This window comes from Neodiprion lecontei, chromosome 2 (assembly GCF_021901455.1).
Source record: "Neodiprion lecontei isolate iyNeoLeco1 chromosome 2, iyNeoLeco1.1, whole genome shotgun sequence".
NCBI classification, from domain to species: domain Eukaryota; kingdom Metazoa; phylum Arthropoda; class Insecta; order Hymenoptera; family Diprionidae; genus Neodiprion; species Neodiprion lecontei.
Window position 1 is genome coordinate 13,758,151 of NC_060261.1, and position 20,982 is coordinate 13,779,132.

General features: G+C 39.8%; 1 protein-coding gene across 8 annotated transcripts in view; it reads left to right on the forward strand.

Annotated features, from left to right (window-relative positions):
* LOC107222045 (transcription factor Sox-2) overlaps nt 1–20,982 on the forward strand; it is a 314,756-nt gene that overhangs the window by 169,502 nt on the left and 124,272 nt on the right. For 2 of the 8 annotated variants that reach the window (XR_006902924.1, XR_006902926.1), the window contains exon 3: nt 3,384–3,433. The exons of 3 other annotated variants lie outside the window; for them this stretch is intronic. The gene's annotated coding sequence lies outside the window, so the exon portion shown is untranslated. Of the gene's footprint in view, nt 1–3,383; nt 3,434–3,626; nt 4,650–13,985; nt 14,158–20,982 lie in introns of those variants that run through there. 3 more of the 8 variants (XR_006902923.1, XR_006902925.1, XR_006902927.1) reach the window with 3 other exon arrangements.

Sequence of the window (20,982 nt, forward strand, 5' to 3'; positions counted from 1 at the left end):
TCTCTCTCTCTCTCTCTCTCTCTCTCTCTCTCGTTGGCTTTCTCTCGTTGCTGAATGGAATTTGCGATCAAAAGACGACGCGGCGAGAGCTTTTTGAATCGGGACCACCACAGGCACCTCTCCCGATTCTACGCCGCGCCTACATTCACCCTGGCGTATTTCAGAATTTACAATATCGGCAGGGAACCCCGATACCTATACCTCCGCTGTACCTACCCAACACCATAAATGCAACAGGTGAAATATACGCCGATGTAAGATCACGCCTGACGAATAACTTCTTCGACTCATCCAGGTACGGAAATACACTGTAAGAAACGATATTCCATGAGGTCCAGGCTGTCGTAAACGGATATTTCAGCGACTCGATCACCGGATTAAGGACGTTGGTCAGCCAGGAATGGAGAATCACGAGATGGTCGTACGTTGAGTATTTATGAAAGTATTATATCTTTAAGCTACAAAGGTCCTTTTAAAGTTACGAAATACTAAGATTATAAGCAAAAGCGTAGATTTGAAATGGTTCGAAATCGAGTGGATTTATTCGATTTCACGGTACACTGGTTCACTTTATTCGGTAAACTACTAATTCACTGAAACAAATTCAAAGTACTTTCTACAAAGTGGACTCAATATTGTAATTTTTTGATTAAGTACAATCGATGCCCGTGACATGTTCTGAAATCGAATATTCAACGATGCCGACATGATGAAAGAACAAAGTGTGTCACTGACTTCGTAGAAAATAGTCTCTTGAACGAAACGAGCCATCGTAAAGCGAAGTCCAACGAATCTATTATATTTTTAACTATTCTAAACAAATTTGAAACGAAGCATAGACATTCAATCTTTTTTTATAACCTCCAGTATTTTCTATATTGAAATTGAATAATTTGACAAACACGTAATGTAAGCTTTCCAGGTAAAATATTTATTTGAATGAAATCTTTTTGTTTCAGACAAAATCAGAATATTATTTTCATAGTCTGTTCTGTTAGTTTTCTGTTCGTAGTAAGATTAATGGAAAATACTGACTTTTGGCCAATCGACGACTTTAATCCCATTCGGAAATAAAATCGACAAAATTTGGCTATTCGCAAGACTTGCAATTAGACTTCCGTATATTTACACTTGAGGATTACTAGCAACCTGTTGTGAAGTACATTTAGTAACCGAAACACTTTGTCGGGTCGAACCTGCAGCGCTTAGAAAGAGTATTTTCCGAGGTATGCGTCCCCTTCAATGATGCACAGAATAGGATAAGCCTGCAATCCGTGAAGCTGCACAAATGACGCAGGCCTTTGTCGATTGCACGCAGTGAGAATGAAGAATGCAGAACTGCAGCAGCACGCGCGTGTCGTGCACAGGATTGTAAATTTCGTTCGAGTGACGGTTTAACCTTAGAATTGAGGTGGAAGGGGGTTTACCCTTCTGGTATATCGGCGCACCCTTTCCTCGACTGCCGCTGTTGATCGTTCTCGATTCTTGCCTTGCCTCCTCGAGATCTCGACAGGTTTCCCCCGGCAATTGCTTCCCGTTTTACAGTTGATTTAGCAAATAACGTGAAATGATCCCGGCCTCCCGACCCAGGAGAGCCGAGGCAAGGCGTCAATGCCGTTATTGTGCGGTGCGGTGTGCCTCTCAATGAATTATTTCAGGAGGGAGAGAAAAAGAAGAAGAAGAAGAAGAAGAAGAAGAAGAAGAAAGTTTTCAAGAATCCAGAAGAAAAGCCAAGTCGACTTTGAGGAAATTCACTCAGCGACGCTCAACTCGCGAATCTACTCAATTCCATCTCTGTAGGACTCCACATTTCTTCTCAATCTAATCGTCGTGCTGAAAATTTTCGAAACAAAATTACAAAGTTTCCAGCATCAGACAGATAATATTGAACGAAATTATCAGTCACGAGTATTGTTTAAGGTAATTCCTAAGACTGGAAATGAATTGTATCACATTTTGGTTTTCTGCATATTAATGTAGTCGGGTTCATTATTTTTATTTTGATTGTTTGCCTAACCCGAAATTCTCAAAATTAAAGAAGTTACGAGCAGAAATATCGAACCTCGTAAGGAACGGATTTAGTACCCGTCTGTCCGTTGAAAATATAAGGCTGAAGACAATGGTGAAAATTCAGATAACGTGACTCACCAGTAAAAACAATTCACAACTCTACTAAATTCCACTAAATTGAAAATCGGTTTCACAGAAAGATTGAGGGTACTTTAGCCTTTAAAGTGACCTTTGGTTTTGGTTTTTCGAACACTCCATTTGGCTGAAAACATAATTACCGTTTTCAACGCTGCTTTTTGCACACCGTGACTTCAGTCACCATAACAGCCACAATTTTCATTTTACGAAATAATTTTTTGTGTCAAATTAAAGCTGAAATTGCGTACTTCTAACCTTGATTTGCTCATTTTTTATCTTCCTTTACTCCCGAATCCATGCAATTTGGAAAATCGTGAACGTTGTACAAGGCTCTTGGGTTAGGAACCCCTTTAAGGAGAAATTGTGACTGATAAAAATACGAATAAGAGCTCCGCTGTTGCATTTTGATTTCGAATCACTATAAATCGTCGTACAATTCGGTGAAGATTTTGCATCGATTTCAAGCGATTTGAGATGAAAAATCGTTGTCCAAGCTGTTTACGATGTCGTTTCGTTTTTCTTTCTTTCATTTTCAGAAAAGTCACCGGTAGCCTACAAATGTATTAATTTACGAAAAATGCGATCACTCCGTAACGAAATTTCCAAAAAAGTGTCATCTTCAACGTGACAAATCGATTCAAACTTGATGACTATGCTCCTCTGAACCAACGAAACACCGCTTTGCGGTATAATCTGTTCGAATATAGCAAAATCGCTTGGTTCCCTTCGATCTTGGATCCGAACGCGGCGCCGCTGCCTCGGAAACGGATAAAACAACGTCACAATGATAATTATTGGCGGTCAACTCTGCAGACGCGTCGACGCCTTCCCACAGCTTCGGGTCCAAATTCCTAAAAAAAAAAGAAAAGATGGCCGCCTACGGTGTAACAATGGACGGGGTGGCGCAACGCAGTCTGGGCTAAAACCAGGTATCGTCCCGCTGAGTTGGGGCCAGGTGCACCTCAACCCCCGGATAGATATATGCATTAGTCGGGCATTTCCAAGAACCTTCCGGGTGATAATTTATGAGCAGATTAATTGCAATATCGAAAACTTCTCGACCATAAACTTGCCCCCCTTTTTTCACTCACGAGAAGCAAAAAGTCTCTGCAGCAATCCACGGACGCCTCGTTATGCGGATTATGTTACCTACATTGCGCGAACTTCGTACAACTTTTCTGATCTTCTAACAAGTTTCAAAAATCTTGACAGATTCCTTCCTTATCTTGTTTCAGACGGCTGCAGGGAGGAGCTCGTTTACCGGATGTCCAAAAACAGCATGCAAGTGAGTTGTCTGATCAAATCGTAGAATCAATGCACTAAAAGACTTGGATCTTTCAGCTACTCCAGTTTAGAACATACATTTACAATCACTCGACTCGCGAGGTTTATACAGTAGGTACTGTGTAGTAAATCAAAGTGAAACTAGATCAAATATGACGGTCTGTCACCGCTGTAATTAGCCTTGTGAATTACAGAAATTTTCCAGAAACGGAGAGGCGGTGATTTCTGCAAGTAAAACAAACCGATACTGATCGCGAAGTCATCGGCAACCGATTTATTGCTTTTACGATGATCCTGAAGGATTTCTGATAGTTCTCGTTACCGAGCAATGGATAGCAGGTCAAAACATCACGTACAGAAACGCTTTGAGAATTATTATATATTACATTGAAATGAAACTGTTTCGAAGACACCTGCGGCGGCTGATTCGAAACTCAGAGGTACCGGGTTCTCGGATGATTTATGCTTCCAGCAGGTGAAAATCCCGGGATGAACGAGATAGCTGGAAGCTTCTCCAACTTCTTCTTTCTCCAGTCTTTGTGGCGGGATTTGCCGATTCGCTAAGCCAAGTAGGATCAACTCTCCCCACCGCAATACGTTATTGGCAAGGTTCTGCCTAATAGGCTTTCCGAACGAAAGATCATCCGGAGAAAAATTTCACCATTATACCCATGCCTCCGCGGTCTCTTCGCCTCGAAGCGAACTTGTTCGTGCTCTCGCAAACACTGAGTGAGTCTTCGAAATTCATCCACCGAGATTTAGCCCCGCTTCTTTATCAGCATCCTCACCCCGGGCGACAGCAGCGGAGAGTATCGGGCGTTCCAGGATCGGCAGGATCAGATGTTTCCTGAAATTTTTGAGAATAGTGGAAGATGGATCGGGGACGAGGTCAGGGAGAAGGAGGCGGATGGACGCGTGGGAACCCGCGCCAGGACTAACGAGTCTAATCCTTCGCCGGGGTTCCCTCGGCCGGTCCTTCTGCTCCTGCGCTCCTGGAGGAAGATTAGCCGATCTCTACCCAAACTCGACGGTGTCCCGAACCCGCGCACCTGTGTTTCATCCAAGGTTTTTCTTGCGCCCTGCCCCCTTACAACTCTCCTAAGGACCTCGGCAACAGGACATCCCTGGGATAATACTTTGCGGCACATGCTGCGTCGATAGTGAACTCTCCTCTTTGTGGATCCGCCGATCCTTAAACTCGTTTTCAAATCAGAGAAGTATAATGTCAAAATGGTCGTAATTATCGAGTGTCTATCTGTGTAGCAAGTGCAGGTTCACAAATTATCTGTAATCAACCTAGGACCAAAGATGTCTAGTTTTCTGCAATTTTGATATTCTGTCATGTGAACTGACAATGATACGCAAGAAACCTTCGAGTATCAACCCTGTGACTCTTACCATTTAGGACGAAAGTTTTGTTTGATTTTTGAACTTTGAACAGATGCCTTGTTACATTTAAATTCTTATCGTATCTTTATCGCGAGGAAAAAATATGCGCCGAGGTGTTTTCAATGTAGAAAAGTCTGGCATTCCCGACTGTGGAATTCGTCTCGGACTAGATTTCGGAAATTGGTAAAGAATAAACATGTTTTTCAACAACAATTTTCTTCAACTCTTGAAGCATAAATTCTACATTTTAGTCTGATGGTTTGCAGTCTTTTACGTGATAAACTAACTTTCTTTGAAGATTCTGGAGACGTTATCATGCCGCGGTTTGTAATTGATTTTATTAAGCGAAACGTTTTGTCGTCGCAGCAAAACATTTCCATTCTAGTTACATTTGCAAAAAAAAAAAAAAAAGTTAAAAATATCTTCATCCTACTTACACTTTTAGAACTATATTTCCAAAAGGTATGGCGGGTTCGGAAGTTTTATTATTATTATGATTATAGACTCTGTCGTGAAAAATAATCTGTTTAGAGTTAAAAGAATTTATAAACATGTATTATCTAAGTTGTAAGAGGTAGGGATCTGAAACTAGAACGGAAAAAATCTCAGTTGCATTTACTACTTTGGGAAGTGACACGCTTTTGATATTGACGTAATTTTCTTGACTATAAATTTTCTTCGTGGTAAGTCGGACCATCGATCTAGTAACTCGGAGCATTTCCGCAGTAATTTTAACAGGAAACTGTGGTAATTTAAAAAAAAAAAAAAAAAAAACTGATAGTTGACCTCATTTTACCGGATACGCGGTAACTCCAACGGTAATGTTTTTCGCTAGTTGCAGGATTTTCGCATTCTAGTACATAACGGCATAGAAAAAAGTGGTGTGTTCAACGATAGCCCGTCTGGTTGTTGAAAAATTAGAAAATCCCTAGTTGAGGCATTCGAAGGAAGTCTTTGTCCGCATTTTGGCGAGTAGAATCTCTCGCCTTCATCCCTGAAAACGGAAGCTCGAGCATTCCTTGTCGCTTATATTCTCGTCAGAGTAGATCACGGCTGTACGATAAGACACACGTCGTTGAAGATGTCCGGACGCGGTGGTGGACCATGCCGAATAATGCGGCAAGCTCAGGTCGCAGAGCGTCATTCAGCTCTGCGAGCGGTTAAACATTTTCCTCCTTCCAGGCCGAGATACGATCGCCAAGATGCATTGATGAAATCGGTGCGAGGTGTATTTAAGTTCAGGCCGCCCACTTCCTTTCACGACATCCCGAAGCGCGTCCCATCGTCCGTAGGCATGTACAAGGACACGCCGAACGGCAAATCCTCCTCACTTTTCTTCAATCCCGAAGGGATGCTGGATACGCCATTTGTCACTAATAGTAAAACCCCGTGATATTTCATCGAACGAAAATACCGGTAGTCCGGAGGGTCGCGGGGTGGGAGGTGGTACAATGGCTTCCAGAAGTCAGGGTGCATCCATCGAGTCCCAGAAACTCCTGACTCGGTCCTCGCTGCGCCCCCGTTATTGCCAATTTATCAACCGTCCCACCGCACCGCTCTGGCTCTCCAGGTACCGCGAGGCTTTTTCTGCCCGAAGAATAGGGGACTATAAAATTTGCCCAAAATATTCGTGTCCTTTTTCCCCGATGTAGGCTGGATGACCAGCGTACACAAAAAAAAATAAAAAAAAATAAAAAATTCCTAATATACGTAATAGTGGCAGCAGCAAAAACCGGGGGACTTCATTTTGGTATCTAAAAAATTCAGCCCATCTTCGAGACATCGGGAACTAGTTCGCTTCGAGGTCAAACTCACCTGCGGTCAAATATATCAAATATAAATGTTAACCTTTGGCGCTAACACGTTTTGAAAAACTGTAATGTCGATTCACAGATTTTGCACACTTCTTTTTGGAACTTGACTATATCACTGTATGAATTATTGGTAGCTTGTTTTACAAAGAAAGTACCCTAGATGTATCTCGCTGTTTTTTTTCATTCTGTCATATGTTGCGATACATCAGAAAAGATCAGACACGTAATTTTCTTACGTTCGTGGATAATGAAAACCACCCCCTAAAGCTTACCCGCCAAAATTATAGGTAAAAACACAATGAATAATGTCCAATTGGCTTCGTCTGACCACAAAAACTTGTTTTTTAACGAGTTTTTAGGGTAAACCTAAGGGATGGTGTTACCCCTCAAGCGGCTAAATTTGTGCATAAAAAAATGTGTTTCATGCTTTTTGACGTATTCCAACGTATCACAAAATTAAGAAAATCAATCAGGTACGCCTCGGGTGCTTTCCTTGTAACTGATGAACTTATTGTCGAGTCGTTAAGTTTTGCCACGGATACTGCGACGTGATGTTTTTTTTTTTTTCCTTTATTTTTCTACCCAAACCGAAGATTTCCGATGAATTCTGGTGAATTCTGACGGCCCTGAAAAGGTCCGCAGCGTAGTCGGCGTTCATTCATGGTTTGCGGGAACATTGGAATGCCATAAATTCTTATGAGACCTTCTTGACGGCGAAAAGTGAGATAAGGAGACGCGCTTTGAGAAAGAGAGAGAGAGAGAGGGGGAGAGAGAAAAAAAGAAACGAGTAAAAAAAATATCAGCATGAAGCATCCAAGCAAACCAATCACCGCCATTCATAGAACTGTAGACCGTCATAGAGAGAGAGACCCACTCGTCTTCCGATCCGTGTGAAGAGGCGCTACGAAAACTTGAAACCGGATCATTTTCAGGAAGACGGTTCCATGCAGCCAGATCCGAGTGACAGGTCGGCGAATGCGACTAAAGACGATGTTTCGGCTCTTTGAAGATAGAGGGGGAAAGGGGATAAAAAAAAAGAGAAGAGGCACCCTCCGCCTCTGGGTATATAATACATAAATCGGTTGGAAATTATGAGATATATAGTATCGGGTTTCACCGCGTTGAACTCCGAGATAGTCAGCTACCGAATTCAAACGCGGGAGAGAAGAACTTTCTTTATTGCGACAGTTGGTAGAACTGTGGTTTAAGGTACGAATGTCATTTGATAGCCCGTTGAGGAAGATGCGACTTACCCGTAGAAACGAAGGGCATGTAAGGGAGTCTTTTCACCCAATTGTAACTCGTTAGTCTCCCTATTATTGAGAATCGAAACTCAACTGCCGTTCTTTGCCGACCGCAAACCTCGGTCTTGAATCTCACAATAAATTGACGGAATGGAAAAAAATAAAAATAAAAAAAAAATAACGCTTCGATCTCTTAGAATCGAAACTTTGTCGATCAAGTCGCGTCCCGTTTGCACGATGAATTGGACATCTTTTTTTTTGTTTCTTGTACGGCGACGTCACGTTTATCGCGTGAAGTAAACAATTTTTCTTGTAAAATTTGGAATACGTTTTTGTAAAGGTATTAATTGTCGCGGGATAATTTCGTCGATTGAAATGGACCAAATCATTATTGCATTCTCTATAAATTGAGGCGACAATGGGAAATGGCACTAAATGGATTTAAACAGCGGGTAATTGCCACGCTAAGCGGTTCTGATTACTGCGGTACATTGACGCATGTGCGTCGAAGCCGGAAGGAACCATACATCCATTCGATTCAGTTTCAATAGTATTCGGAGCTTTTATCATAACTCAGCGCCAGCGATGCTTTCGTCTTGGAAAAAAATCTACGTCGAGGGCAAAGCTGAGAATAAATTCAAACATAAACCAAAACTCGCTATATTTATAAAATTCTAAGGATGACAGCACGAAGTGAACGTTTATAAGTAGCGTGAAGTGAAATTTATTAGCCTCTTTCATGCAACCGGTTTTACTTGTAAAACTGTTTGATTTTGCACCAGCAGATCTTAATATTCAAATTTATGCGTTAGCTTGATAAAAATTTGCTCAGTTAAAATCACCATTTCTCGGGAATAGCCCGATATTCGTTCTGAATGTGTCGTTTAATTAACCGAGAAATAATATCAATATTATAACATGATATTTCATTCGTGAATTTTCAATATGACACGTTATCAGGTTCACATTAAAGAAATCGGGAATAAACCAAGAGCGAAATCGTTATTCACCCTTGTATATTTACGATTATCTCCGATAACGGAAATCTTATTATTTAACCTGTTAGTAGAAATCCTAAAGCGGATTTATCCTAATCTTACTTTTCATATATGTATATATTTCCAGATCGAATTAAATTCGTAATCACCCACAAATATCCAACATAATTACACTATTTACAAAATTAATTACAATTCACGCTTAAATATACAGGCAACGGTGAAAATCGTCGATTAGAATAGACTAGAATTAGAAAGATAATCGTGGAGTTCTACGGTGAACGCGAAATAGTTAGAATTCATTGGCAATTCAAATTCTAACACATGTGCTTTCAGTGATTGCCAGTAACTTGTTGTAATTCACCATGATGCAATCTAATTCGACTTCCGAAAATTTAATGTCAATAAATTGAAATTTTGGGATTCATTTCAAAGGAAATAGCTCTTTGCGTTAATTTGCATATTCTGGGCCGCTGTCAACTCATCGGCTGCCTCAGTTTTCTTATCAGTTGAATACTTCATTATTGCGTTGACTTTCACAATTTCTGACTAGCTACGTTCCTTGATACCAATGAACAACGAAAATTCGAGTGACGGTGCAAATGTAGAAAAATCACTGAATATAAGGTCACAATATCGAATTTTCAAATATGCAAAAATCTATTTCACAGAATATTAAAATATAGAAGGTATAACTTAGTAGTCAAAATGTAGGAACGTGTAAGTATAAGAAACAAAAATATATTAGAATCTTCGGCAATTTACTCTTCGTGTAAATTTTCATGCGTCCGGGTGCAAAACAAGCAATTTTCTCGATTCAATTTAAGTTCACATGAATTCATTAAAAATTTGCACCAAGTCGTGTAAGATTCGCGAAAATTTTTTCATTGGAATTAAATTCCGTTTCAATTTTTCTGAGCTTGAGTACAATTTGTACGTGCTCGAGTAAAACTTATACTGGTCCGTAGGGACTTAGAATCCCGCCAATTCTTCCCAAAAAAATGTCACAGCGTACATTTAGATATTCTGTCGAATAAATGGCGCATTTTAGTAAATTTCGATAAACTGACCCTTTAATTTTCTAATTGTTCTGCATCTTTACTACGGGAGTTTCGGTATTTCGGTACATTGAAAATGTTTTCCTAATTTTTTTGCAAAATACCGAAATATCAAAGACCTCAGTATTCTTGATCGTAAAATTAACGGGCTTTGTGTGCGTGGATTTTCTTGATGGGATTGAAATATTTGATCAACAATATAGACACACATTTCTGTTTTAATCATGCATCTAAGTTCAAGTTTTTTTTTGGTTACATAGATTTGTTTTAGGTGAAATTATGGGTTTTACATCGAAAAACGATATTTCGATACACCGAATATTCCGATTACAAAATTCTCGCCAAAAATCGGTATAAAATTTTCGATACCGAACAGCTCTAATCTTGATCACCCCAAAAAATTTTACCTGATTGCACTGATAAAAATTTAATTTGTTACAGTAACTAAAAAAATTGAGTAAAACAGATATCGTTAAAAAAACAGTTTGAATATTGTTGGAATTACGAAAAACGAGGTACGCGTAACGATTTTGCGCTATCGTCGATCCTTTTTTGTTAATTGCAACGCAAAATCAGTTTCTTCGGTATACTCTACTTTTTTAGCTAAACAAGGCTTTAACGTCAATTTATTCTTGCACAATCGTTAAATTTTCGCAACAGTTACAAGAAGATCTACCAACAGTGATCGTAATGATAAAGAATAGTAACGGATAGCAGACTTTCCGGTAACAGCTATAAAACTAATTTTCATTTTCTACCCAGAGCCATATTATTCGATGGTGGTGAAAAATGAAAACATTTAACGACTGAGCGGTAACCGGAATCAAAAATTTCTCTAATCGTGGAATTTCTAAACGTGCAAAGACCCGGTTCGGAGCAGCGCGCGTTGCCTCATCCGAAAGACTATGTCGTGGTTAGACGCGTGCAAGATCAGCAACGTGAGGGGTAAGCAGAGTAGCCAGGGGTTCTTTGTCTCGAGGATCGTTCCGAAATTATCCCACCAAACCAAATTACACGTCCGCGCTTCTCGGGCCGGAGACGCGGGGCGGCGTCCCGCAGTTTTGATTATCGCGGCAGCGGCGAGCGGTGGCAGGTAAAGGGGTCCTCCACGCCTCCCCCCTCCCCCCCCCCACCGCCCCCTTTCCCGAGGGGCCCTCGTTGGGCCAGCTGCGCCCCGATTCCTGCCGACGTCGCTGATTGACAGTTGAATGCGCGGGGCCCGGCGAACCTTCGCTACCTGCGAACCCGCGTGCGGGACGACGCGTAACCGTATCCAGGCGCGCCCTGGCGGCCCGACCGACCAGCGCCAACCCCGCAGGACCTCGAGTCCTGCCCCGCTGACGGGAGTCGAGTTACCGGGACGCGCGCACCGCGTGGGCGCATTGTGGACCCGGAGGACGCGGCTTTGTACCATTTTCACCCGCTGCAACCGCCGCGTCGCGTCGCGGCGCTACGTTCTGACGGCGTCGGGACACCCTGTAATCGAATGGTCAAATGCCGCGACGCGATGGAATAAATTGTTTTATCCCGTCGCCGAGGTTCACCGGAAAGCCACCGAGTCTTTGAGGTAAGGGAAGGGAGTCGTTAACTCGTTAAAAAAAAAAAATACTTTTTTAAAATTTTTTTTACAACATACAGGCAATGTATTTTGTGTTAACTGATTACAGTGTTGTAGAGTAACATTTCGTTGTGTGTTTTATGAAAATTTCAGTCGAAGATATTAAAAACCAAGCCGTTGGCAGCAAATCTTCGGAGACGTCTCGGAAAGAAGTTGTTTCGCGGTGACGGTTGTAACTCATCACTGGGTCATCTGAAATCAAAAAATCAAATTGATATTGTTAGTTTATGAGTTTCGCCAGGTAACGCTGTCGATTTTTTTTTTTCTTTTTTTAATTGTTTTTTCAACTTTTGGTAACACTGGAAAGTTAAATGAGCGATTTTCGCTAAAAAAAATCGGCTAACCTGTTATTGTACAATCAAAAATACCAGCACATTTTAAAACAAACTCGACAGCGTTACTTGGGGAAACTCGTCTTTCCGATTAATCGATTAATCGATGCGATTGCCTCGTAAAAATTCTGCAGGTCAATCGGTATACGACTCGCAACTCATTTACCACGTTCGAACTATAATTGTCCCTGACCGTTGTAAAGAGATTTTGTATCTACGAGTCATGACTCTGTGTATATGTCATAACTCGGATGCTGTATAGTTCGAAAATGGTAAACGAGTTACGAGTCATGTACCGATTGAGCTGCAGAATTTTTATGAGGCAGCTTCGATTCATTGATTAATACAAATTAATTATTAAAATCGAAGAAACGATTAATCGAAGCTGCCGATTAATCGATTAATCGTACAGCACTAGTTTTATCACGTCTCGTCACTGAAAACAACAGCATTGTAAAAATTTGCCTTTCATACAATTTTTTCATTTCAGCAGATATCGAAACAAATTCATGTAATAAAAACGTTTAATTTTCGTGTGTATTTCGTAGCAATCTAATAACTCAAGCTGTCAACAATAGCACGCGTTTTGATGTTCAGCATTAGCACTTTTTACAACACCAGTGAAGTGCGACATTTACAGTAAATTTCGCCGGATTTTATATGAATTATCTCGTGTAACACATGGACTACCTACAATTTTTTTCTATACGTTAGAATTCTGCGTGAATTGAAGAATGTATTTATTGGTTTTTGGTCGAGATACGCTCGATCTAAGTAATGAAATTTTTCCGTCGTTCAACTGCACGCACAGGCGTGTCATAAGACCATATGCTAAAAAGTGATATTTTAAAATGAATCTTGGTTTATATGTCATCAGGAATCGACCCCTAAATTTTGAAAATTGATTCTGGAAAATATTATTATTATTAACCCATTCCAAACTGAGCTCATTTTTTCTTAAAATGCTCTAATGAAAGAACGACTTTAAGTGGATGGAAGATAATTCTTTACCGACCGCGTTAAATGTCACTTAATTTGACTTATGTTATCAAAGTCTACGCGTCACTGATTTTGAAAATGACGGGGTCGGAGCAATTCATCCTGCAATGTCGGATAAAATTATCCACAAAGTTTTTTCTAACGCAACAATGAAGCCAAAAAATCTATTCCTGCCATTTGTAATTACTACTTACCGTAACAATTCCTATATTTCCTACAGAGCCTACTTCTCGCAAGAACCAAAAAAGTTTTTCAATATTTTCGTTCGACTAAAGAAATATAGCGTCGAAACTGTATTGACAAATGATCATTTCAACTATAAAATACTCAAATATTAAAGAGACAAAACACTTTTTGAGATTGATTCAACTTCTGATTATTTACGTTGAGAAACGACTTGAAATATTAGAACCTTACGGTCAAGTTTTCACCGACCGAGTAATATGTCACTTACTTCTACTATTACCGAAGCCTGCGACGCAATACTAAAGTGAAAATTCCACAAGTAGCACCATTCAATCAGAACATATGAAAAATATTTTTGTTACGTTAGAATAAATCCGGGAAATTTATCGCTGTAGTTGAATTGCCATTAATTGCAGGGGCCGTTATTCGTAAGGTACGAAACAAAAAATTTGCTGCTTACGTGATATCTATATTTTATATATATATACAATAATACCGCAAAATTCTGATCCTTATTGGAGCCTCGAAGCCGCCATTTTAATTCGAGCCCCCTTGTGTCGCCACCTGTTGGCAAGTCTTCTACTCTTCTTTCATCACGGAATTTTGTACACTTTACCACGCCGCATGTGTTTCTAGCCGAATTTAAGCAATTCCTTGATTTTTTATAGCCAAACACTAATGCAAATCAACGTTGTGGCGTTTTATACGTTTCATTATTAAGACTTTAACTTCTCACCTGTCCGAGATTAGCAAACTACACGTTTATCCATATTTTCTTAAAAATTTGTTCACCTTTAAGTCAAGCTTTTTGCAATTTCTATGTTAATATTAACTGTTTACATTGGTTGTTTGAAAAAATGAATGTAACTTACCTGACGACTTCCACAATTAATATTGAAAAATTTGCATTCATAGGTAGCTTGCGACGGTCAAGCACAGATGGCAGCATACGGGGGCTCCAAAAACATGGCACCTTCCGAGCTTCCAATGGACCCACGCTGCAACCATGCCAGTTATACCCAATCGGCTATCCAGTCAGGGATAGGTATCTTCGCTTGCAGTACTTTCAAGTGACGGTACTTAGGCGGTAATAACGGTCGAAATAAGTGTCATTTTTTTCGATCGGTAAAGACTGACTACAGCATTCTCGTTAAGACGGTTTTGGCAAACTTGGGTCGAACTTTTACTTGACTTCCCTTTTTAATAACTCGTGTCGTTTCTTTGACGTGAAAAAATAAATGGTAGCTAGATTTAAAGTACCGTTTGCGAGAAAAGAAACCAAATTATACATTGATATATTTTTCTCTCTTCGATCCGAATTGTACATCAGAGATTTGCGAAAGAATAAAAATAACCAATACTCACTAGGATAGTCTCTGTTTAAGGCTTGGACGGATTATTAATCATTCCCCCCCCCCCCCCCCCCCCCAAATCAGCTCCAAATAATTCAAAAACAATTTCTAACATTTTTGACGAATTGCAAACCCACTAAATCTGACTTTTTTTTTCATTTAGTGAATGCGCTATTCGTCTAGATTGCCTAGTATGATGATGCGAATGTTTTATCAGATAGTAGCACCAACGCCCACTAAAGTCTCACTGTTATAGATTTTTTTGAAAATTATTACTCTTGCAATAAAATATATATTCCATGACATCTCGATCAATCTCGTTACACATCGATGTCTCAGATTGGCTTTATAATTTTTTATATGATAATACGTGACGATAAACGCAATCGCAACTTTTTCAGAAGTATCTGAAGTATGATTTAAAAACATAAAACGAAAAACCCCACTTTCTAATGGCTTCAAAAATTCAGAAAAATCACATGAAATATAACAAAATTTTTGACACCCATCGGAAGATGGAGATTTCACAAGTTCAAAAGAGAAATGAGAAAAATGATTTAAAGTTATATTATTATTATTAAGAATTATCATTTTTGTGTGCATTCTTACGTCAAAAATGCAACCGAATAATAATAATTTTTAATCTTTTTATTTTTCTTATTTATCTTTTGAAGTTATGAAATCTCCATCTTCTGGTAGGTGATAAAAATATTGTCATATTTCACAAGATATTTCTGAATTTTTGCAGATTTTAGAAAATCGGGGTACCTATTTGTTTTAACTTTTTAAATGCTACTGCAGGCACCCTGGGTGGAAAAAATTTTGGAAAAAAATGGGATGGCGTTTTTCTTCATGTAATCTTATACAAAAAATTATAAAGCCAATCTGAGACATTGACATAGAATCTTGATCAAAATATCATGGAATGTCCCATACTGAGAATTTATCCGAAACACGTATATTTTAAATCGGAAAATCTCTTGCGAGGATTAGATAGAGTTGAGATAAAAATCTGAAAAAAATTAGGGAATTGCTTTTGAATAATTTGGAGCCGATTTAGCGGGCGAATGAAGAAAAATTCATCCGAGCCCTAAACAAGAACCACCCTAAATTACTCACTGTTATTGCAAGAAGTCTTTGACGAAGGGCGCGAATCCTGCGAGACTTCTGATTTTCAGAGTATCCAGCCTCTTCGACATCCGCGAGTCTTCGACCCAGTAACCCGATTATCGTTACCTTGCGATAATGGCAACGAAGACATAAGCGGTATAAATTCTCCAGCATTAAACCCCCGGAGCAGGCATCTGAGAACCGATAAGGTCGTAGGTATAAGGCGGGTGGTCGTTGGGTGTCGCGGACATCGATCAGGGTTGTTCCCTTCGTCCGTCGCCGGGAGGTTGATGGATGCGAGATTACTGCTGTAGGGACACTCGTTGACACCCGGTGATGTATCACCACCTTCGCTTACACCCAGAAGCGACTACTTATCCCGAAAATAGTCGGGAGTGTCGGCATGTTGGAAAAGAAAACTTCACGTATTTTACTCGCTGAATTAACCCCGGACACTTTGGTACAAAATCATTTTTTATCGTCCTTCTAAAATCTCTAGAAAAAAATCAAAGTCAGTCGACGGCAAAAACAATGATCGTACGGGCTGAAATATGTAACGAAAAATGGAAGAAGATGTGCGGGAAATAATAAAAGATAATTAACCAAATTGTACGATAATTGATTAAATTCTAATGGCAAAGTGAGCAAATCGTATTGAAACCTTTTTGCTCGCTAAAATAATTAAGTCGTTTTAAACGTTGAGAAATGATAATCTTTGTAATTGTGCTTATATGGTGAATGAAAAGTAGTTCGAACATTGTACGAAAAGACTGAACAGTCTTGAAGTCATGGTACGCTAGGTGTATACCGATATTTAAAACCCACGATGTTTTACGTGCTGTCACATACATTTTTTCGAACTTTGGTCAATTACCACCCGAAGCATGTCGGCAAACAGTACAATGATGATCCAGAATAGAAAACGATTTGATACCGGTAAATTTAAAAAGCTAAAAAAAAAAAGTTAAAATACGATTTGTTCATTTCGACGGAACTCCGACATCCGCTTAATTCGGAGATTTACCTTGTACGCAATAACCTAAGTTAGGTTAGTTATAACCTGATATTAAAAAACGCGAAGTTAAGCTTGTTGAATATTTTCGCCAGCAGGTAGGTATAAACGTATAATCCTTACGTTATATGTACGTATAGTATCTGGCTTCCGCAGGGGTATAAAAATATATATAGAAAAATTCGAGGAGGCTGTTTGGTTGAAAAACCCCGCTATACAGAGCGGGAGATAAGTTGATGTTGTCTACGTTTTTGCGTTTACTGCGGCCATCTTCCACCACTTTTAAACTTCTTTTTCAGGGTGGGTTGGTTGGTCCATTTTCGTTGACACGATGTATCGCATACAAGGTACTCTCTGCGAGGTAAAGCAGTATATAAGGAATAAGAAGAAGAAGAAGAAGAAAAAGAAGGCGAAAAATGAGAGAAAGAAGAAGAAGAAGAAGAAGAAGAAGAAAAGGAGATCGAAGAAGAGGGTCAGAGGTGGCGCGAAGCTCCGGGTAGCGTATAGGTGGTGAACGGGGCTGGGGGTGAAGATGGGGGTGGGTGAAGGGCGAGACGGTGAATAGAAGATTGGAACTCTTTCTGCGGTGACGGGACTCCTTCCGGCGAAGAGGCCGATAGTGCCGGCTATTTCCGGTGCCCACCGCCATGACATTGCTATCGCGCAAAGTCCACCCTCGGGGCTTCCCGGCGAACATGATGCTCGTTCGGTAGGCGGCAGTTGTCCGTGTATCAAACCTACCCTAGCTGCAAATCTGAGCATCGTTTCTAAAATTTTTGGAATTACCATGGCTACGAAATACACACTTTCGCGACCTTTCCTGTATATCGAAAAGAATGTCTCGGATCTCGGAAATTTACCCGTACTTTGACCGTATTTCGTTATTCAATTCCGTTAGAAGGATATTATCCGGGAATGAGTGCTGAACGTTGTTTCAATATTATTAGGAATTTGGAACACCTGCAATGACTGTCTTCGCGATTATACGAGGAAGTATCCGGTGAAAGTGCGGACTCTGCGCCGAGAGATTAAAAGAGCGGATTTTACTCAAAACCGTGGGAAAAGAGAGACACGTCAGATTTTTTTTTTTTTTTTTTATGTAAAACATATTTGGTAAAATGCAGAATTTATTCTAGGAACAGTGAAAACCACTGTGTGCAGAATAAAATCTACTAAATTCATGCTAAAAAATATACGACGTGGCTATTTTTCACAAATAAACTTTGATGCGTCCCTCTTTTCCTTTAGTTTGGAGTAAGATCTGCTACGTTTCTTCTCTCCGTGCGAGCTACGTGAAAACCTGTGCATCTGTTGACGCCGGCGGTGTGCGTGTGGCTCGAAGTGGTCAGTTTCACCAGAAACTTTCGGTATTATTAGAAACAGAGACAACTGGGAGGTATTATACCCTTTTTGGGCATAAATACTTATTCCTGTTAATTTTCACGAACGAACTACCTTAAGGTTGACTGCGACCAATAAAAGGATTAACTTTTGGGTACGAGAAAGAAAAATGGGAGGAGCTTAGATACCGACAGGGTTTGAACACCGGCGTTGAACCTGCACTCACCCAAACTTGGCTTAATAAATTTACTAATCCGTTTACCTGAACTATGCACGGCAATAATCTGCCCGCTTCACTTAGACTTACACAGTGTGAATCGACTTATGCTATTCTTCGAGATATAAATAGTAGGAACTAGCAAATAGGGAAAATTAGGAACTCCATTTTAGAGTTAGAATACTTTTGTTCGAATCGCGAGGCACGAGGTTTTGATTTATTGTAAGGTTGTCGACGGGGCGGTAATTGCGTATTTGAATGAAATTTTTTTTTCTCCATTTTTAGGGGTGCACAATGCAGTGCAAGCCAAAATAATTAAGAATGATAATTTTTCGCGTTATAGGTGATTGAATTTCAATGATTTTAATATATATAGATATATCTTAACATGGGTGACGTCACAATGTTATAGTTTTCAATCTGTTATATCAATGACAATTTTTGTTAAATCGAAAAAATAAAAAATACGTCCAAAATATATTTTTTCCAATCTACAAGAATATGAAATACAAAAATTTCAATCAAATACTCAATTCTCGGAAAATTCTAATGATTTCAATTCGTTAGTATTGATTTCGAACGATCGCTATTAACATCTACCTTATCGTGTGATTTTCGCTGATTTCCTGTGTTACGATATTTCGAATTATTGCGGAGATTTCATATCCGACTGTCGGTGATTTCCGAGAAATCACAACAAATCCATATATACTGTGAATTCTTGAGAATCACCTAGAAGGGTGGGAAATCATTTGAAATCGATGATAATCGCGAGCAACGAAAGCATATCAGACAGAAATCATTAACAGGTTTATGAATTGAAACCGATGTGTGTTGAGAAAAATTTCATTTGTTACAGTAACTAGAAAGATTGAGTAAAACAGGTATCGTTAAAAAAAAAACTGTTTAAATATTGTTGGGATTACGAAAAACGAGTTACGCGTAACCATTTTGCGCTATTGTCGATACTTTTTTCGTAATTGCAACGCAAAATCAGTTTCCGAGGTTTACCGTACTTTTTTTAGCCAAATAAGGCTTTAACGTCAGTTTATTGTTGCACAACAACAGTTACAAGAAAATCTAGTAACAGTGATCGTAATGAGAAAGAATAGTAACGGATACTAGACTTTCCGGTAACAGGCTATAAAACTAATTTTCATTTTCTACCTAGAACTGTAATATTATTTGATTACGTTAAAAAACGAAAATATTTAAAGACTGAGCGGTAAGCGGAACTAAAAATTTCTCTCAGTTTACGTTTACCATAAGATTCACAACAATATCGACGATTTCCATAGCTTCTCCGATGATTTCAAAAGCACTGTCATATGATTTCGAGTGAATTGCAATGATTTCCGATGACTTCGGTATTATCTCGATCGATTCATCGTTATCGCAAAGAATATATTTTACTTGATAACTTTTATTTGATTTCCAATTGCCGAACGTGTAACCTTCGTTGAATGGCTCCTGAAATCCGTAAAACGATCATCATCCTCACGAGATTCGTTGTACGTCGGGATTCTTTCACGATTTTTCGAGAATCGCTTCAGACTCCGTTACGTGTACTCGCAATACCAACGTACGCTTAGTGAAAGGTAGGTACGCGTGCATAGACGCGGGTGTAGGCGCACAGTACACTTTTAACCGTTAATTATTCAACGGCTCAAGGGAGAGACGTACGTCGACGAGCACGCCATCATCTCGTCAATGTTGCATGGCCCGTGATTGCCGCGGTCCGCGACATCGTCGCTTCAATGTTTCCACACCCAACCTTACATGCATGGTCAAACGTAAGGCTAAGCTACACTGACAAGCGAAGTTTTTAGTTCCTGTTACCGCTCAGTCCTAGACTATTTTCATTTTTTAAAACAATCGATAACATATAGTTTTAGGTAGAAAATGAAAATTAGTTTTCTAGCTGTTACCGGAAAGTCTGGTATCCGTTACTATTATTTCTCATTACGATGGCTGTTGCTGTATTTTCTTGTAACTATTGCGAAAATTTAATGCTCGTGCAACGATAAATTGACGTTAAAGCCTTGTTTGACTAAAAAAGTAGAGTAAACCTCAGAAACTGATTTTGCGTTGCAATTACCAAAAAAGGATCGACGGTAGCGCAAAATGGTTACGCGTACCTCGTTTTTCGTAATTCCAACGATATTCAAACAGTTTTTTTTAACGATACCTGTTTAACTCATTTTTTCTAATTACTGTAAGAAATGAAATTTTTCTCAGTGTAGGCTGCGGATAACCTCGGATGGAATATTCAAGCAAATGACGTCACAACGAGTTAATTCTTAGATGACTCGATCTGATTAGCGGAAAAATGAGAGCCCTTTATCGCCTGGCACATAGAAATATCAAGCGTCGCGGATCCCGTCGATTCATTGCCGGGTTATTCAATTACTACGAATGGTCGATGAGATTCCGAGGTGAATCGGGCCTTCGGGACGACGGGTCGCTGAAAAAAGACCTAGGACAGAAAAAAAAGACCACCCGAAAGGCGAGAACTCGATTCCGAGTTGTGGCACCGAGCTCGTGGCGTTGCGCACGGTTAGCCGTTTCAGTCTTCGACGATCATTACAGGCCCGGTTTTTTCACGCGATCCATGGATCTTGGATCTGTGCAGGCGGACGTGATCGCGACTGTTGTACCGGTTTCGGAAGTGATTAATACCACGTCGCCTTGTACCGTATTGTACACGTCATTCCCAAGAACCATAAAATCCAACGCGACACTTTAAAAGTCATCGAGCATAGCTTCGGCATGTTGATCGTCAAGAAATGTTATGAAAAACGGCATTTCGACGCGGTCTGCACCGCCAGTTTTATCAAGTATAATAAAACTTGAGTTTGACCGAAGAAAGGAAAGAAACCA